Here is a 19,372-nt window from a genome sequence, read left to right as displayed (position 1 = left end):
TGTCCTGCCCCTGAAGATACACCCCATGGCTCTGGCACACGAATCCCTGTGTGTGGAATCACAGATCAATTTTTTTTGCCTCCCGATCAGATGGACTTTTCCATCTCATTTCCTCTCACCTCCTCCTCCCTTCTGCCTCCCACTAGCTCAGGAGCAGCCGGAGCCCCAAAGGTGAGAGTCTTCTGTCATGTGAATAGCATCACCAGACAGAGTGTGTTGGTATCTTGGAAATCGTTAAAGGCAAAACCTGGGAGTTCCCTTGTGGATCAGCAGGTTAAGGACCTGATGTTGTCTCTGTGAGGATTTGAATTCGATTCCTGGCCTCGTTCAGTGGGTTAAGGATCCAGTGTGGCTGTGGCTGTGGCTGCAGCTGCAGCTACAATTCGGTCCTCAGTTCTGTAACTTCCATATACCATAGGTGTGGCCATTAAAAAAAAAAAAAAAAAAGAAAGAAAGGAAAAACCTGTTACCAGGAGAACCATGACTGAGTGGTTTTCCTTCAGCTGGGAAGTGTACCTTCTCTGACTGAGGGCAGCAGAGGTGAGCAAGCCACTCAGACTGGCCAAATTCATCTTGGTGATGAAAAAAGCACCTGATAGTCTAAAGCAAAATTGAGCAGACAACTGAAAATGCTGAAAAGGTCATTAAGCTGCTGAGTCCAAACTCTATCTACAAATACCATAACTTAGTTTACCAGGTTATCAGCTAATCGTCTCTTTCACATAAGTCACTGGTCCCGGTGGGGTCTAAACACCCACCCCCTCGCACAGTAGGAAAGGACTTTGCGGTCCTCCTGTCCATCCAACACAGGACCCCGAGGTCATTCTTCCTGACAGAGGGTCATCTGTTTCATATTCACACACTCAACAGTTGTGTGCCAGGCACCATCTCAGGAGGGGTCACAATCCAGAAAAAGCCCCCAATCCTGAAGCTAACTGAATGATAACATGCCAGGTACTGTTTCAGCAGTAGAGGTCACAATACAGAAAAAGTCCCCACCCAGGAAGCATATAGTCTCATTTGAACACCACCCATGACGGGAGGCTCACCACTTTGCGAGAGTCCCTTCTGGATTTGTGAGTGATTCTGCTAAAAGAAATAAAAATGTTCTATTGCAGCCAAACATTTTAAGTGTCATCTTCTGAAAGGACCCAAACTTAACACTGAGGTGTGCCCTGAGTCATACAAAATAGAGAGCTGTTGATACCCTCATGCTGATTCATGATGCTCCTCAATTTCGGAAACCCCTTCACACTACTAATCCATGCAGAGCAAAGTGGTGCATGTAAACCTCGAGGCGTTATTCGTTTATTTCTTAATGAGCTGTTCCCAGGTCCGTTTCTCCAAGGGGTGCTCTCATAGAAGAGACTTTTCACCACACATGAAAAACCATTTTTATCCCTTTCTCATGTCAGCTTAGTGGTTTTGGCCAACCTTTCTGAATTACAGTTTTCAGTTAAAAAGAAACATAATATATCAAATGTTTATAAGCTGGAAATAAAACCACAGGTATCCCAAAGGCTTTGGGTCATGCTAATATTTTCTGCCACAATAATTTCTGAAGGAATAAGAAATGTTATTCAGAAAGTAGAAAGTAGGTTAAGCTCAACAAAGAAAAATGGCACTTAGAGCACTCAGAGCAAACATGATCCAAAGCCACTGATGAATACAGGCTACATCTTAAAAGGAAGATCATTTACTTCGAACGTCTTGCGACCAAATGGGATAAATATTGACATGATTTCCCTTTTGAGCCAGCCTGGGCTAGAAGCAGCAGATCAACTATTTTAGGGACTGAAAGGTGAATTAGTGACTTAGTGCTTGACTTAAACAACAGGAGGAAATGAGCCTTTGTTTTTCCTGGATAACTTGTCCTTATAAATTATATACTGATAACAGTCTGGTTAACTGTTATAAACATGCATAATTCCAGTGAAATTAAACATATGTTGAAAAAAGTGAGTTATTTACCCTGATGAGTTATGTTTCATAAGCCTGATGCATTAAGAATCCATCTCAGGAGCTTCTGCTGTGGTGCAGTGGGTTAAGGACCTGACTGCAGCAGCTCATGGGTTGCTGCAGAGGGTCGATCCCCTGCCTAGTGCACTGGGTTAAGGATCTGGCATTGCCATAGATAAGTCACAGCTGTGGCTCCAGTTTAATCCTGGCCTGGGAACTTCCATATGCCTCGAGTGTGGCCATTGGGGAAAAAACAAAACAAAACAAAACCACTTCAAGAAGTTAATCGCAAAAATGCTCAAATTAGTTCACTACTAGGCATCCGATGAAACACATGACATGAACAAATTAGCTTCAAACTGGAGTTTCCTGGCAGCCTAGCGGTTAAGGATCCAGCATTGTCACTGCTGTGGTGTGGATTAGATCTCTGGCCTGGGAACTTCTGCATGCTGCAGGTGTAGCCAAGAAAGAAAAACAAAACAAAACAAAAAAACAGTTTCTTTCAAACTATTTTAGAAAGAAAGAGTGAACAAATAAATGAAATCCCTTGTTAGGATAAAACTGAGAGCCGAGATTAAGTGAATTAAACCATTAATTGTAATGCCTGACAAATGAAACCCTTGATGTGGGTGCTATAGGACAGAAGACAGAGCAGAGGCAGCAGGGCAGGGGTTGACTCCAGGGGCACATAGGGGAGTTTTCTGGGGTGATGGAGCAATGCGACATCTTGATTGTGGTAGCAGTTACACACCACATTCATTTGTCAAAACTCAGAACCGTACACTTAAAAGAAGGGTGAATTTTCATGCATGTATTTTACATGCATGAAAGGTTTAAACTGGGAGGAAACAGAAGGTCAACGAGAGGGAGAGCTGGTGGTCCTTACAAGCGGATGGGTCTCTGGCACAGATACAAGTCAGGGCCATTTCACTCACCATTCATGCCAGTAGTTTCATTCCACCTGCCTTCAGTGAGAACACCTATTCCTTCAGTAATCACTCTCTCTCTTCCCATTTTCTCAACTCCTCCTCAACCCAGCTCACACTGGCCAATGCTCCACTCAAGACTTCCAGGGCATCTTGTGCCAAACCCTCCATCTACCTTCCAGACTCTGCCTTCGCCAACCTGCCCGCCAAGTTCACGCTGCTGGCCCCTCCCTTCGGGGTGGGACCTTCCACTTCCTAGACCTCTGTGATGTCCCCTAGAGTGAACCATTCCCAGCTCTTTCTCCCTGGGTCTCCTCTGGCCCCTCCATGCATGGACATGCATGTTTCCCAAGGCTCCATCATCTACGCATGGCCATCCTTTCTGATACTGACTCTGTCTTCAGACGAACCTCTTTCAAAGTCTAGCCTTCTACCCATCCTTCCACCCATCAAACCATCTTCTTCTTTAGAATCCTCAATGCTGGCATCGCAATCTCTCTCCAGGCTCTTCTCCATGTCATAAATAAATCTCCTAACTCATATGTGTTTGCTCCCTCTGCCTGGAACCTCTTCCACTTTCCTTTACTTGACATTCTTACTCATTGTTCAAGACTTGATGCAAAAAATAAATAAATAAATAAATAAATAAATAAATAAATAAATAAATAAATGACTCAGCGCAATCATCATTGCCACTGGGAATATCCACCCCCTCTCCAGATGAGGCTAAATCCTTCAAATGTTATTTTTTTTAATATAGCTGTCTGATTAACAATTGTAAATCAGTTTCAGGTATACAGCATAGTGATTCAGTATTTTTATAGCTCTTACTCCATTAAAAGTCATTACAAGATAATGGCTATAATTCCCTGTGCTGTACAATATATCCTTGTGCTTATTTCCTTCATATAAAATAGTTTGTATCTTTTAATCCCCTACCTTTACCTTCCCTCTGGTTACTAACAGTCTGCTTTCCAAACCTGTGAGTCTGTTTCTGTTTCACTATGCACATTCATTTGTTTTAGTTTTTTAGATTTCATATACCTCATACATTACTTCTCTTCCTCTGGCTTATTTCACTGAGCATCATAATCTCTAGGTACAACCGCGTTGCTGCAAATGGCAGAATTTCATTCTTTTTTATTGCTTAGCAACATTCCAGTGTATATATACCAATTTCTTGTCCATTCGTCTATTGATGGGTATTTGTGCTGCTTCTGTTATTTGGCTACTGTAAACAGTATGCTATGACCACTGACGTGTGTTTATCTTTTCTAATGAGTGTTTTTGTTTTTTCTGCTTATTTACCCAAGAGTGGGATTGCTGGATCATACGGTAGTTCTATTTTTAGTTTTTTGAGGAACCTCCATACTGTTTGCCATGGTGGTTGTACCCATGTACATTCCCACCAGCAGTGTACTAGGGTTCCCCTTTCTCCACATCCTCGCCAACATGTGTTATCCATGGACTTTTAGATGATAGCCATTCTGACTGGTGTGAGGTAGTCTATCATTGTTGTTGTAATTTCTATTTTTCTAATAATTAGTGTTATTGAGCATCTTTTCATGTGCATGTTGGCCATCTGCATATCTTCTATGGAAAAATCTCTAGTCACGTCTTCTGCCTATTTTTTTGGATTGGGTCGTGTGGTTCTTGATATTGAGTTTTATGAGCTGTTTATGTTTTCATGATTAACCCCTTGTTGGTCACATCATTCACAGATATTTTCTTCCACTCGGTAGAATGTCTTTTCATTTTATCAATGGTTTCCTTTACTATGCAAAAGCTTAGGTTTAATTAGGTTCTATTTGATTATATTTGCTTTTATTTCTTTTGCCTTGGGAGACATATCCAAAAAAATATTGCTACAATTTATGTCAAAGAGTGTTCTGCCTATGTTCTCTTCTACAAGACTTATGGTCTACAAGATTTAGGTCTTTAATCCATTTTGAGATTTTTTTTGCAAATGGTGTGAGGAAATGTTCTAATCTCACTCTTGTATGTCCAGTTTTCCAAGCACCATGTATTGAAGAGATTGTCTTCTCCACTGTATCTCCTTTTCCATGAATTAATTGACCATAAATGTGCAGGTTTATTTCTGGGCTCTCTATTATATTCCATTGATCTATGTGTCTATTCTTGTGCCAATGCCATACTGTTTTGATGACTGTAGCTTTGTAGTATAGTCTGAAGTCTGTTTTTTTTTTTTTTTTTTTTTCCCTCAAAGATTGTTTTGGCAACTTGGCGTTTTGGGGTGGATCCATTGGAATTTTAAGATTATTTGCTTTGTTCTGTGAAAACTATTATGGATATTCTGATACAGACTGCAGTAGATCTGTAGATTGTTTTGGGTAATATGACTATAATATTCTTCCAATCCAAGAGCATGGGATACCTTTCCAATTCTTTATAGCATCTTCAATTTCCTTCATCAGCATTTTATAGTTTTATAGTTTTACCTCCTTGATTAAATTTATTCCTAGGTCTTTCATTCATTTAGATGCAATTTTATTTTTTTATTTTTTGTCTTTTGGTCTTTCCTGGGCCACATCTGCAGCATATGGAGGTTCCCAGGCCAGGGGTTGAGTCAGAGCTGTAGCTGCCGGCCTATACCACAGTCACAGCAACATGGGATCCAAGTTACATCTGCAACCTATACCACAGCTCACGGCAATGCCAGATCCATAACCCACTGAGCGAGGCTAGGGATTGAACCTGCAACCTCATGGTTCCTAGTCGAATTCGATTCCACTGGGCCATGACAGGAACTCCTAAATGCAATTTTAAATGGGACTGTTGTGTTTTACTCTGTCGTTCTGCTACTTCATCATTAGTGTATAGACAAGCACCTTATCTCTTGTATATTAATCTTGAGTCCTGAAACTTTGCTGATTACATTTATTAGTTCTAATTTTTTTTTCTTTTTTTTTTTTTTTTTTTTTGATGGATGTGGGACAGCCAGCACTGGGGAGAAAACTCGGCCATGGAACAGAGGTGGCCCAGTCCCAAGGCAGAGCCTGGGTGGGGCAGTGGCTACAGCTGAGACTTAAGCAGCAGCTCAGAAGCAGCCCAGACCGCTATTGGTGGCCACTCCACCACAGCTCACCCCACCAGCCTCCTTCAGAGGTACTGCTCTGTGCCGTGGACTCACTAGCCTCTGATGGCCTGTCCACCAGTGTTAGGTGGGAGTGATGCCCTCTCATTTGCAGAACCATCCTGCTCTTCCACAGGCGTTACTGGCGTATCCACGTGGTTCTTCCTGGTCCTCTGTTCCCTTGTGGCTATATGACCTTTTGTATTTCTTCACTATCATTTTTTAGTGATGTTTGGAAGGGGGAGAGGTAGTATGTGTGTTCATATTGCCACATTTAACTAGCAGTCCTAAACTCATTTACTCTTAAGTATCTGTAATTCTAACGAGCCTGATACTTGGTTTCTGAATCTGAGCTTTCCTACTTTTCAGCTACTTACCTTTGGGTCATAATCTTTCTTAACCTCAGCATTCCCACCCCATCCCCTCAAAATATATATAATACATTTATCATCAGTAACCTGAGAGAGGCATGATAGTTAAAGGAAGGCATATGACTAACTAAAAAAAACAACAACAGCAAAAAAAACAACTCAGGGAGTTCCCATCATGGTGCAGCAGAAACAAATCCAATTAGGAACCATGAGGTTACAAGTTCGATCGGTGGCTTCGCTGAGTGGGTTAAGGATTCAGCGTTGCCGTGAACTATGGCATAGGTCACCGATGTGGCTCAAATCCTGTGTTGCTGTGGCTGTGGTGTAGGCTTGCAGCTACAGCTCTGATTAGACCCCTAGCCTGGGAACCTCCATATGCCACAAGTGCGGCCCTAAAAAGCCAAAAAGAAAAAGAAAAACAAAAAGGAAGTGAACATAAAGTAAACAGCATTATGGGGCATTTGATTTCAAGCCCAACAGTCATGCACAGCTCAAGAGTCAGACTAAAGGAGAGTCATACTTTTAATTCCCCAATTCCAATCTGTAATCAGAGGTTACATCACATTCAGAGTAATCTTTTTATTTTTTTTTTCTGGTTGCGCCTGCAGCATATGGAAGTTCCTGGGCCAGGGGTCAAATTGGAGCTGCAGCTGCAGGCCTACACCACAGCCACAGCAATGTGTGATCAGAGCCATATCTGTGACCTACACCGAAGCTTATAGCAATATCAGATCCTTAACCCACTGAGCGAGGGCAGGAACTGAACCCACATCCTCATGGAGACAATGTCAGGTCCTTAACCCACTGAGCCACAATGGGAATTCCCAGAGTAGTCTTTTAAAGAAAGCAGCAGCACATATAATATTTTATTGACTAATATCTATCAGGAACTAAATTTTTTAAATGAGGGAAATCCAAAATGTACATACTACTCTTTTCGCCAAAGATGGGATGCAAATTTGTAAGAAAAACATTTTTTTCCTTTACGTCTACCTCACCAAGTCAGGCCTCACACTTGTTTTTGATTTTTCTCTCCATCTCACACACACACACTTTTTGAATGCAAGTAGAGATGACATTTCTGCTACTTAAAAGCATCACACCTCTGGACTTGCCGGATCCGAGGCCCTGTAGCTATTTCTAAGTGAGCTCTCTGCACAGTCAATTTCACCAAGAAACACAGCAGGTTACCTGGATGTGTTTCTAAAGAAATCACAATCTGTTGCTGCACCTCTTTCACTTCTCAAACAACACCTGGTGCTTCCGGGCAGTTTGGCTTGTCCAACTCCATCCCCAGAGCCTCCCTTCTGTGGGCCCAGGACAAAAAGCCCCTCACCCATGGAAGCCCATTCTTTTCCCAAGCACCTGATTTCCATAACATTGCTTCAAGGGTGAATCAAATCAAACACTTTCTCAGCAGAATGGAAGCTGTGTATAGACTGTGGAAAAGCTGAATGAAAATCCACATGTCATGCAAACACAATGGGGCCAGATAAGAGGAAAAAAAAAACCCTCCGTTAACAAGATTTCAGGGTAGGAAATGAGATTTAGTGCTTCTCTGTGGAAGACTCAAGCTGTTCAGCAAAGAAAAAAAATTCTAACTTGGAAGAGTTTTTTTTAAAAAGGGCTACCTGGAACCTGAGCCCAAAGGCTGTTTCCACGTACTGTGGTACCTTGGGAGGAAGAGGTACTGGGTTACTGCTAAGGCCAGGATGTACAAAAGAAGCCCCATGGTTCTATTCATGGCATTTCTCAGAGTTGTCAGCACCACCCAGGCCACGGTACCATCGACAAGTCAATCAACAGCCACAGGCGATTATGGATCTGGGCCCCATCTCACCCTGCATCCTTCAGTGCTCATGGCAGCTTTGTTCATTCATTCATGGTTCTTTGTTCTTTCAATGGCGAGTGGATCATTTAATTGTCGGCTCACTGCCCATCTGGGTTAAACCCACAGCTGCGGGTGGCTGCTGTCTTTGCTCCTGCCTATGATGTATCTTCTATTATCTTCCCCTCTAAGCAACTGTTAAATCATCTCCCCCTGTTCCAGGAGTTATAAAGACATGAGCAAGGGGTGACGAAAACAGCAACGAATGAATGAAGAAAAGAAGACCTGCTTTGCAGATAACAACATTAAGCGTTGTTGAAGAACCTCAAGGAATGTCAAACTCCCTGCTGATGTTTCATAGATGAAACTCAGTAACATGATGTGGAAAACAATGCATTTTTGCTATGTGACGGCTTCTTTGACCAAAATTTAACCAAAGCATTAGCTAACCTTAAAAAAACCAATAGGTTGTACAGCGAAAACAATATAAAATACATTATGTAAATTAACACATTTCATCTCCTCACTGTATGAGAAAATAGGCCCATTTCACAGGTAGAAATACAGAAGCTTGAAAAGTGAATGATGTGTTCAGGGTCAAAAGCCTGTGTGACCCGACTGAGTCAGGATGCAAACCTAGTCTGCCTGGCTCTAAAACTCCCTCCTGTAAAGCAACTCGAGGGTGATGGGATTACCCTCAAGATTTAGGTGAGAAAAATCAACTCATGCACAGTAAAATGAACACAACTTAAAAGATGCGACAACAAAAATGTCCTGAACATAGGAATGGTATCTCAGAAGACACAAGTTTAAGAAAACCTTGAGTTTTAGTGCATGTCTGGAGAAGTAAGGCAGCTGTCAAAGGCTTCCTTTATTTTTGCTTTTCTTTTTTTTACTCTTTTTTTTGGGGGGGGGGGCCACACTTGTGGCATATGGAAGTTTCCAGGCTATGGGTCAAATCAGAGCTGTAGCTGCCAGCCTACACCAGAGCCACAGCAATGTAGGATCCTAGCTGCATCTGCGACCTATGCCGAAGCTCACTGCAACACTGGATCCTTAACCCACTAATCGAGGCCAGGGATCAAACCTGAATCCTCACAGATACTAGTTGGGTTCATAACCCACTGGGTCACAATGGGAACTCCACAGGCTTCCTTTGATAAAGGATACTTTTCAGTATCACTTGCTACAAGAACAGGAGGAAGAAAGAAAATACTAGAGCAAGAAAGGTGCACTGCATGAAAGCTGAAAGGCCTGGGCCATTGCTGAGGGAGTAATTGTCTAGTTTCTTTTATTTCTTAAGTGGGACGAAGAGTGAAGTAAATTTTGGATCTGAACAAATACAAGGTAGGTGAGTTTTACTAAGCTTCTAGGTGCTCTGAGACCTTATGTTCCAAAGACTTTGACTTCCAGCTTACTCTCCCACTGCTACCAAATGCAAATTCATGTGCCTGACACATAGTGAGGCCAAACAAACAAGAAGTCAGAGTCTGGAACAAAGAGAGGTTTATGGCAGGGCCAAGCAAAGAGACAAAGGGCTTGTGCTCCCAAGCCCTGAACTTGAAGGGTTTAGCAAAGCACTTTTTTTTTTTTGCTTCTTTTAGGGCTGCACCTTCGGCACATGGAGGTTCCCAGGCTAGGGGTCCAATGGGAGGAGCTACAGCTGCTGGCCTATGCCAGAGCCACAGCAACACAGGATCTGAGCCATGTCTGTGACCTACACCACAGCTCACGGCAACGCCAGATCCTTAACCCACTGAGCGAGGCCAGGAATCGAACCTGCAATCTCATGGTTCCTAGTTGGATTCGTTTTTGCTGCGCCATGACGGGAATTCTGCAAAGCACTTAAAGGCAAGAAGAGGGGGTTGTGTGGCTATTGCAAACTTCTTGGAGTAGGGATCCTTTGTTCTTGGAGCTGTCCATGTAGATCAGGTCATCGGGTTCCTAACCGCCATCAAAACAAATGTTATTTTTTGTTCTCCAACTTTTTATCTCTACATGCACGAAAAAGTATTAGACCCTTAAAGGTCAGAGCGCTGAGAATGGGCTCTCCTGTATATGTCAGGCTATGGGCAACATTCCTAACTCAAAGCAAAAGCAGTAGAATAGATCCAACATGGAGTTAGATCTGTTCTTCCCTATTATGCCAGCAGCAAAATGCAAGGGAGTTTTCCCAGTTAACTGCTGTGCTGACGAAACGATACAGAAATACTAGAGTATGAATACCTCTTCCTCGAGAAACATGGGGATCATCAGTCTCTCTGTCTCAAAAACTGAGAAGACTTTTGAGGCTGAAGGATAAACAGGATGAAGAAGCATACAGTCGTGAGAGGCTGCCATGGATGGGGACTGTGACACTCCCCAGACCCCCCTTGTCAGGAGGGTGTCCGAGTTTTCCCTGCCCCCCACCCCCACCCCCTCAGCCCCACGGATCCCTTCTGAGGATAACCCACAGGCTGAATCTTGTGTGCAGCTGGGTGATTCCTCCCTGCGGGATCCCCCTGGGCCTCAATGGGAGCTCTGTTCGTGGAGGCACTGAGGTGAAGAACTGAGTGATTATGGCCGCTGAGGCAGGGATCTGTGGCTGAGAATAGTACTATTGTGAGGTGGTACTCAGCTCACCCGTATGAATGTAATAGTGTCGGGCTCCCTATTAATTTTCTTCAGGGACTGTATAAAGCCAGAAGAAGAAGGGGAAAAAAAAAAAAAAAAAGAAACCACCAGGCATGAAATTCAAAGCAAATGCAGCCATGCATCCTCAGCAATCATTTGATATGTAAACGTACACTCCCGCCCACAAGGACCACATTAGTGAAACCTAAGTGACTGTGTTTGGAACAGAACAGAGTGGCAGACGCCACCAGACACCTTTCCCCTGGGGCCCACCTTGCCATATGGTTCCCTCTCCTCTTTTCTCTCTCCATCTTTCCAGCACTAAAGTAAAGTACTGCCCTTGAAACGCCAAACCAGTGGAGGGGACTACGGCTTCTTTTTAGAGAGAGGCCTCACGAATTTATTTAAGAAGCACTGGCAGGACGAGGATGCAAACTCTGTAAGAGGCACTGGTCCAAGCCCTTTGTAGGACATAGTTTTATTATGATCCCATTTTATAGATGATTAACTGAGGCACAAAGCAGTTCAAGCATGCTTTGCCCCAAACTGAACTGGGATCGAAACCCAAAAGCCTGATTTCGGAAAGTCTGTGCTGTTTACTTTAAGACATGCTGAATGGCCCGCCAGTCAGAGGCCTCCAACTATAAGGAGAATGGACCCTTGCCTACTGGCAAAAAGACAGCTTTCCAGCTATGAAACTGTCATTGAGAGGGGAGAGAGGTCTATTGCACATATTTTAGAAGAATCCTTTCTTTTTTTTGTTCATTTAGCAGGTGTGTGTCCAGAAAGTAAAAATATTAATGACAAAGATTACCCTGGAGAAAAAGGTGAATTTACATACAGCTGTGTAAGAGTGGTTTAAAAAATTAGTGAACTTAAAAGATTTTTACAGAACAGAGGCCCTAGAAAGAATGCCTGGAGGTGCTGCAGATCCAACACAGACACAGGAAGGGCCTTCAAAACTTAAGGGCTGGCATTTTGGGGTGTAGGGAAGAACAAATCTGACTCTCCCTGGATGTGTTTCTTTTCCTTTAACCTTGTATTCTATTGCTTTTGCTACAAGTTAAGAATGTTGCCTATAGCCTGAGACATACAGGAGAGCCCATTCTTAAGGCCCTGACTTTTGAAGTTATAACACTTTTCCATTCATATGAAGACAAAAAGTTGCAGAAGAGACAGTAACATTTGCCTTGTTGGAGGTTTACAGGAACATCATGACCTAACCTATGTGGACAGCTGCATGAATAAAGGATTCCTGCACCAAAAAGTTTTCATGCACCACCCACACCCCCTCCCCTTTTAGTGTAAAAGAAATCTGAATGCTCTGTCGGGTAACATGGTTCTTTGGGACATGAGTCCACTCTCTTCTGGATCTGCTGGCTTTCTAATAAAGTCACTATTCCTTGTCCCAGTAACTTGTCTCTCAATTTACTGGCCTGTCTTGAGGCGAGCAATATGAATGTGGAGTTGGTAATGGGGGCAGAAACGGACCTTGCAAAGGCCAGTCTTATACTCTACGTTGCGGTCTGGATATGGATTTTGTTGGATACCTGGTTCATGCTGAAGCAGCTAAAACACTCTTTTCTGAAAAGTTTCAACCTTTTCAGAAACAATTCCAATCTGCCCACACCTAAGTGGTCTTGCAGAGCTGAGCTGGGAAGGGGAAAAAGATGTTCTCTGCCATGTTCATGGGAACATAATGGAACTATACACACCAGGACCCCAGGCACCAGGCAGACAGGAGCGAACAGGGCAAACTAAGACTCTTTCCCACACACAACAGTCTGCCCCATAAAACCAATTCAGCTCCTTACAAAGGATTCCCACAAGACACACATTTCTTTTTTTGTACTTGGCATAGAAAATCCCAAGAAAAAAACGAGATGGGCACAAAAGACTCCTTCAGGGAGATGAGTGACGATTTGGGAGCCAGGGCACCAAAAACACCCCAAACGGCCCCTCATGGCCACCTCGCTTTAACCTGCAGATCTCAAGGGAAATTCAAAGGGGTTGTCTTTGTGCAGCTCAATAGAGACAGCAGAAAGAGTAAATTCTAAAGCTTAATCATTTCCCCATCCCTAACAGTAAGTTTGAGAAGAAACTCATGGCCAGTGTATACAGGAAGGGCTGAGCAAAACCGTTATCTTGTCCATTTTACTCTATTTGAAACACAGTGGAGTCAGCTGCTCACAGGAATCCTGTGACAGTTTAATTAACAGACACCCAGATGTTTACTACTTTGCAGAAATGTATTTTTTTTTCTTTCTTCTAATTTTATTTTTTCTTTTAGGGCCGCACCTGTGGCATATGGAAGTTCCCAGGCCAGGGTCGAATCAGAGCTGTAGCTGCCAGCTTTTGCCACAGCCACAGCAACACTGAATCCACTATTCATCTGTGACCTATGCTGCAGCTTGTGGCGATGCCAGATCCTTAACCTACTGAGCAAGGCCAGTCATCCTCACAGAGATTAGGTTGGGTTCTTGTTCTTGACCTGCTGAGCCACAGTGGCAACTTCTCTTCTTATTTTAAAGATTCTCATTTTAAACACAGCATGAGAGGAGTTCCTGCTGTGGTGCAACGGAATCAGTAGCCTCTCTGGAGCACTGGGACACAGGTTCGAGCCCCAGACCAGCACAGTGGGTTAAGGATCTGGCGTTACATTACTTTGGTACATTTGCTCAATGAATGAATCACTATTGATATATTGTTATTATAATTACTATATAATTTTTTTGTCTTTTCTAGGGCCACACTGGAGGCATATGGAGGTTCCAAGGCTAAGGGTCAAATCTGAGCTGTAGCCGCCAGCCTACGTCACAGACACAGCAACTTGGGACCCAAGCCACATCTGCAACCTTTCCACAGCTCACGGCAAGGCTGGATCCTTAACCCATCGAGCGAGGCCAGGGATCGAACCCACCACCTCATGGTTCCTAGTTGGATTCATTTTCACAGTGCCTCAATGGGGACTCCTGACCTTGGCAGTTTTGAGGAGAACTGGGCAGGGACTTTGGTACCACAGTTAGGATTTATCCAATGTTTTTCCCTATCAGATGGAGGGTACGGACTTGGAGAGTGAGACCCCAGAAACACTATCCCTATCACACCGAGGGTGCAAACTATCCATGGGATTTACCACCATGGGCAAGTGGTAACTTCCCAGGCATATGGAACTTCCCAGGGGTTTGCCCGGCTTCTCCGCTGGAGGTAGGAACCCCCTCCTCCCACACTCAGTATTTTGCAGATGATTCATCCAAGTGGAGAGGGGGAAAGGCTAGGACTTAAAATTTCTACCATTTTTCAAATTGTTTGGAGATTAAATATTTTTATAATAATTTGCTTTTCAAGTAAAGACTAGTTTGTGAAAGTGAACGTTCATTAATATATTTGCCATGAGCAGTTTTGCAGGTGTAGTGTGTCTACAAGGGTAAGAAGTATATGTCTCTATCACTGTGCTTCTATCAAGTGGAGAGGATTTTCTCTGAAGCAAAGCAATATAGTCATTCACTCTTCTGCCCAGATCATGGTTGGCAAACACCTGGCATCTCCCCACATGCCCCCAGCAGATAATGACCACTGATAATGGCTCAGTACCTAATGACCGATGTTCTGATGGCAGAAGCATGATCACGCAAAGCAAATTCCACAGCAAGAGCAATAGAAGGTTCCGTTTACATGCATTTATTTGCATCGGAAAAAGCCTACCAGGATAAAAAGCAAACTGTCCATGGAGGTTCTCTCATGGATCAGGGTGGTTTTGTCTCTTTTTCTTTTGCTTCTCTACCTTTTCTTTTCTTTTTTTTAGGGCCACATCACCCACGGCATATGGAACTTCCCAGGGGTTGAATCAGAGCTGCTGATTCTGCCAGCTTAAGCTACAGCCACTGCAATGAGGGATCCGAGCTACATCTCTGACCTACGCTGGAGCTCATGGCAATGCCAGCTCCTCAACCCACAGAGTTAGGCCAGGGATTGAACCCGCATCCTCATGGATACTAGCTGGGTTCTTAACCTGCTGAGTCATGATGGGGACTCCTCTACCTTTTCTTATTTGCCCGCAATGATCATATTGTATTTACACATCACGTAAAAATTCTAAAAAAAAAAGATAAACAGTGTCAATTTTAGCATTCCCCCCTCCCCGCCGCCCCTGGCACATCCACAAGAATACACATTCCTGATCCAGCAGAGTGGCTCTGGTCACACAATGTTCCCAGAGGCGCATAAAACAATTCAGCCCCTTTTCACTTCACTCCTGAGTCAGCAAAGAGCACCAGCCTTCTCCCTCTCTCTGGTTTGACCTCTCTTTACCCCAAAATGACTTACTTCGCCTTCTGGAGCCATTCTTGCCTGTGGGACCTAAGGGACGGCATTGGACAGCTTTAGAACTGCTGGTAAACCTGGTGCACAAGACACGCAGGCACCTCAGCATCTCTCTGCTGCCCAGGCAGCTCCAGTTCTGGCCCCACCAAGGACAGCCAGCTGCTGACTAGCAGCACTAAGCACTAGGAGGTCTGCAGCAGGCACAGGAAACTAAAGGGAACTCAAGCCAAGTCCACGGCTGGAGTCCCCATTGAAGTGGCGCAGCTCCCAGAGGAGGCAAGCCCAAGTTTCCCTAGAGTTCCACCTGAGAAACAGCGGCATGGTCATCACCTGAGAAAGGAAGGAACATTCTGGAATGTTCACTAAGCTTGTCACCATCCCCACGCTCTTTGAAAAAGCTGGTTCACTGAAGGCTACAGATGGATTTGCCTGGACAAGCATCATTGCTCACTGGGCACCGTAGCCACTCCTCTGCATAAATCCTTTTGCAAAGTTATTAAAAGCCATTCAGTGACTCTGTGTCATAGGAATACACCTCGGCATGGAGAGCAACCACCACACGAGAGCACCTTAACTACCCAATAAAGAGTCAACCACCTCATTAAAGCTGGTTCTTTAAACCTTTCCCAGTGACTGGGAGCCATGTCATTCTTTTGCAAATAAAGTTTCACATGAAACAGCAAAGAATAAGAAAACTAAAAGGCATTCTGGAAAGAATGAAAAGATTCCCTGAAAGCTTGCTTCCAAAGAGAACAACAGAGGAGTTCCCTGGTGGTGCAGTGGGTTAAAGATCTGGTGTTGCCCCTGCAGTGGCCTGGGTCACTGCTGTGGTGGGGTGGCGTGGTTCAATCCCTAGCCTGAACTTTAGCATGCTGTGGGCGTGACCAAAAAAAAAAATTAAAAAACAAAATAAACAACAATAATAAGGAGAAAAACAGAGAGAAGAGAAAAGAGAAAAAAAAGCGAAAGCAAAAAGCTACCTGCAAAGACACCCTCTCCCTCTGGGCCAGTCTCCAGGGGCCTCTGTTTTTAAAACGCAATGATGTTCCTGCAACTTGTGAAGTGCTGGCAGATATGAAGTGCAGGGGCTGAAGCTGGCATGGATCTGGGCTGATGCAAAAGGTGGGGGGATCATTAATTTAATAACTGCACTTTATCAGGCCAACAAATGCTTTTAAGCATGAGGTCCATGGGAGAAGGCTGGGATCCACACCCACCCAGAGGAAGCATTGGCCACCCGAGCATGGGGACTTGGGGCTGCTGCCTCTGCCTGTAGTCCTTCCTGTCTCTGCGGAAAGCAGCAGCAGAGCCTACTGGAGCCAACTGCATCTTGAAGTCACAGAGGCCCACAGGGGAAAAGCTAAATATAAGAGAGAGCAAGCAGAGGTCACCGCTGCAGGGGGAAGCGGGGAGAGGGGCAGGGCTGGGCTGCGACTTATTCTGTCTCCTCGTGCTCTGTCCTGCCCCCAGGTCCCATTAGCCCCACGCTAGGCACCGTGACCAGCAAAGAACTGCAGAGCACAAGGCAGAGGGCCTTAGAGATGGCTACACTAAGCCCTCATTTTGCAGGCTTTGCAAAGGAATCTAGAATTCAGCTGTCTGGCTCATTCCCAGAGTGGAGTGAGCCTGGCACGCCGGAACTGTCAAACCACATGTCTACACCCCCATACAACTCGACCACAGGGCGTCTACGCTCGGTTTTCCTTTGGAGCTTATTTATGTTTGATTTCACATTCAAAGTTGGATGATGTCATTCCTAAAGCCCTGGAAAATCCTAAGTAGCAAATCAGAAAAAGTGGAGGAAATAAACCACTCACAGATGATCTAAAGTTATCAGGAAGTGAGAGTGAGAAAAGTTCAAGAGAAAAAAACTACAGAAAGCGGTCAAGAAGACTAACAGAATCTAGCAAACTAAAATCATCTCATGGAACAGACCCTACGTGGGACAGGCTGCAACCTGGGACCTGGGACCCTTGGCTGCAGTGCTTGCACCTGGACAAAGGTCTCTTCGAGCAACAGAAACTATCTGGGACTAAAAATAACTGCATGCATATGCAGTTGGGGCAAATTATGGACAATAAAATACAAAATGACCAAGAAAAAAACCCCAACTTCCATTTCTGAAGAGCCTGGAGCAAAAGCAGGGTATTGCATATGCCCCCTGCACACAGCACCACCTGGGATGGGGAGTGTGGGGGAGCAGCATTTAAGACACATAAGGACATTAAATGTATCAAATGGTGGCAACCCTTGTAACAGAAAACATCAGTTCTTCATTCCATATATGGTGGGGACACTTAATAGACTAAGATATGCAAAGGAGTACAAATGAGATGCTGGTGCTAAGTATTTGCATAAATATGCATGAATACATATGCACACATCTATCTAGTTTTCACATACTGATTTTTAAAGGGTGAATCTCGAACTGCTTGCAAAACTCAGCTAGCCAGAATGACTCAATGCCTAAGGATGTGGGGCACAATAATTCAAGAGATCATTTTATTGCTAGCACTGATAGCCTCGGCTTTTATCAATTTAAAAAAACTTGATAAAAAATTTTCTTTCCAAAAATAACTAACTTCCACCTCAAGAGCATCTGTGAGTGGGGTTTGTTTTGTTTTTAGGGCCACACCTGCGGCCCATGGAAGTTCCTGGACCAGGGGTCGAATCAGAGCTGCAGCTGCCGGTCTACACTGCAGGCACAGCAATGCCAGATCTGAACCGCATCTGTGACCAACACTGCAACTTGTGGCAACGCTGGATCCGTAACCCCCTAAGGGAGGCCAGGGATGCAACTCATATCCTCAAGGATACTAGTCGGGTTCTAAACCCGCTGAGCCACAACAGGAACTCCTTTGTGAGCAGAGTTTTACGATGCGCTGCCCGGGTCTGAACAGTCATGAGCTATTTCTGACAGAGGCTAAAAAGAAGGTCCAAGGTTCTGTGAGTTCACTGGCTGGAACGGTGATACTGATGCCCACTGGAAGCCAGGACTGAGCCGTACATGCAGGGGTCACATCTGGGGAACCAAGATGTTGACAAAATTACTTTAGTTCCATCACATCATCAGCAGAAGAACTGAAAGTCAGCTAGAACTCTGTGGCCAGTGGCCATGAAGTGCCTGCCTGTTTACCTATGCTGCTTATCAGCATCGTCTTCGTTCCTCTGATTCATATGATTTCACAATATTAGGATGATGGACTACAGGACTACGGAAGACTGGTTCAATCTGGAGTGATGCAAAAGTGGAGGGGAATTATTAACTTGATAACTGCACTGTCTCTGCCTTGTAGTCCATGGGAAAAGGTACTAAAAAGGCTTCAGGGGAGTTCCCACCATGGCACAACAGGATCAATGTGTCTCTGAAGCAGCAGGGATGTGGGTTCAATCCACAGCCCAGGGCAGTGGGTTAAGGATCCAGGGTTGCTGCAGCTGTGTCATAGGTTGCAGCTGAGGCTCAGAATCGATCCCTGGCCCGTGAAGCCAATAGGCCACAGGGCGGCCAAAAAAGAAAAAGAAAAAAGTCTCCAGGGACTGAAGCAGATGAGGGGACCACCCGAGGTCAAAGTTACACCCCCATCTACCCCAGAAAGAAACAGCTGGAGTCAGAGATTATAGGCAAGCTGAAGACAGAAACCAATATTCAACACATTCGAAGTAGAGTCAGCTTGCAGTTAGTTATCCATGGTGGCGGGAGGACCGGACACGTGGAGGCACACTGAGGCTGGCTGGCCACCTCCACCTCCTTGGTGCCCCAAGAGGTGACGACACCTGGGAATAGAAGGAGGGGTGGCAGTGGAACTGGAAAGAGAAAAGGAGCCTGGAAGAGTGTGCTGTGCAAGAAGGAAGGGGCAGAGGAAGTCAGTCCAGGCCCCTGAGAAGGCAGGGCAGGGTCCCTGCCGGTTCTATCTGGCGTGTGTGACGCTATGAGCATGGAACATGTTCCTCAAACCTCTCAAACCGGGTGGATTCTCATGTCCCCGGGGACATGTACTTGAAAGGCTGAGGGCTCAACTACATGACTTCTGAGAAATGCATCTTTCAAGCCTGAACATATAATTAAAAATAAAACATCACTTGTTTTACATGTACTTAAAGAATTTCTAAAATAACAATACTAAGCAATTATTTGTATGCAGGAAAACTAGATTCATCTATCAGGCTAATTCACACATTCAGTCTTTCAATGAAGATTTCCTTAACACTTCCAATACATACTGTGAAGACATAAAGCTAAAAAGATGGAGCAAAGGTG

General features: G+C 44.4%; 1 protein-coding gene across 12 annotated transcripts in view; it reads right to left on the bottom strand.

Annotated features, from left to right (window-relative positions):
• The window catches only part of SIPA1L2 (signal induced proliferation associated 1 like 2), a 235,602-nt gene that overhangs the window by 93,685 nt on the left and 122,545 nt on the right, over positions 1-19,372 (bottom strand). The gene's annotated exons all lie outside the window — the stretch shown is intronic.

This window comes from Sus scrofa, chromosome 14, assembly GCF_000003025.6.
Source record: "Sus scrofa isolate TJ Tabasco breed Duroc chromosome 14, Sscrofa11.1, whole genome shotgun sequence".
Taxonomy (NCBI): domain Eukaryota; kingdom Metazoa; phylum Chordata; class Mammalia; order Artiodactyla; family Suidae; genus Sus; species Sus scrofa.
The sequence above is the reverse complement of the archived record's forward strand: the minus strand, read 5'-3'. Positions and strand labels throughout refer to the sequence as shown.